Genomic DNA, 1,588 nt, shown 5'->3' with positions numbered 1-1,588 from the left:
TAAAGATTTTTTATTTATGCATGATATAAAGTTGTGGTTGGTAACAAACATTCTTCTCTCTAAGTTTTGGCATTAAAGATGACATATTAATGTGAGAAATTAGATTTTGTTTTTCAAGAGGAGCGGAAGATTCAATTACACTTTCTCAATTCTCATTTTCAGAATGGATCGTGTAAATGGACAGCAAGAATGAAATAAATTAGCAAACCACATGTAAGAAAACATCTGTTGTCTAATCTTATACATGACAATTAAGGCAAATAGACTATTTGCTTGGTCCCAGCTATCTCCGAATGCATGTGAAAATCCATCTTGCAGCTATGACTGTTGCTTTTCCAGAACTACCACAAAAGCGTTGACTCCTCAGAGCTTGAGAGAGAGAGAGAGAGAGAGAGAGAGAGAGAGAGAGAGAGAGAGATTGGTTATATATGTAACATTTAGCATGATTTCTTCATGAAAAACTAAAGGATTAAATATATACAGAGGAGGTTCCATGAATCACTGCATATAAAACTCTATATTTTCAATTATATGATTTATTTTGCAACCACACACACACAAACCTAATAATCACCTACCATGATTGAAATTTTTTTCCTTCTTAGTTTAGTTCTCAAGATATAGTCCATATTAACAAAAGTAAAGCAGAGGACTTCCGCTTTCCGGCCCAGCCAGCGCCGGCAATGACTGCCACTCTCCGTCCCTACCTGAGTGTCGTGCGGGCCACACTGCAGGCTGCCCTCTGCCTGCAGAATTCTCCTCCCAGGTGGTGGAACGACACAACAAGCCAGAAGTGGAAGTCAGGAGTAGCAAAGAGCTCCTGCTACAGCCTTTGACCATCAGCAGGAATGAGAAGGAGAAGGTTCTGACTGAAGGCTCCATCAATTCTGTCCCGGTCAGCATTGCTGTGAAACAGGCTGATGAGATCGAGAAGATTTTATGTCACAAGTTCATGTGCTTCATGATGATGAGAGCAGAGAATTTCTTTATCCTCCGAAGGAAACCAATGGAGGGGTAGGACATCAGTTTTCTGATCACCAACTTCCACACCGAACAGATGTTTAACCACAGGTTGGTGGACTTTGTGATCCACTTCATGGAAGAAATCGACAAGGAGATCAGTGAGATGAAGCTGTCGGTCAATGCCCGTGCGTGCATTGTGGCCGAGGAGTTCCTCACGAATTTTTAAAGCATCTGGCTGGATCTCGTGGCCTTCCCCCTCAGACTCCCCCGTGTCTCTGCGAAGGCGTCCTAGAGTTACTCCCCAGAGCAGCAGCGGTAACGGCAGCAGCAGCAGCGGAGGGGAATTGGGTGTCAGGGTGGGCACTAGTTGTGGGAAGGGGTGTGTGTGCTTGCTAGCTGGGCAGCAAAGCAGCAGTGGACCTGCCCCAAGGCCACATGTGCCTGGTCAGGCTGGCTTCTGATGTTCAGTCCCCTGGGTCGGGACAGATTTTTTTAAATGTCTTGAAACTTAAAACTCCGTGCTTGTAGGAGACAAAAAAAAAAAAGTAAAGCAGAGAAAAGAATCAAGTTAGTTAAATACATAATTTTCAAAATGTTTAGCTTTTAAGATGACTGGCTATTTACA

At 43.3% G+C, this 1,588-nt stretch overlaps 1 pseudogene; it reads left to right on the top strand.

Moving 5' to 3' along the window:
• Positions 1-675: 675 nt before the first annotated feature.
• LOC131743565 (actin-related protein 2/3 complex subunit 4 pseudogene) lies at positions 676-1,283 on the top strand (annotated as a pseudogene).
• Positions 1,284-1,588: the final 305 nt, after the last annotated feature.

Source organism: Kogia breviceps, chromosome 16 (assembly GCF_026419965.1).
Source record: "Kogia breviceps isolate mKogBre1 chromosome 16, mKogBre1 haplotype 1, whole genome shotgun sequence".
In the NCBI taxonomy this organism is placed as follows: domain Eukaryota; kingdom Metazoa; phylum Chordata; class Mammalia; order Artiodactyla; family Physeteridae; genus Kogia; species Kogia breviceps.
The sequence above is the reverse complement of the archived record's forward strand: the minus strand, read 5'-3'. Positions and strand labels throughout refer to the sequence as shown.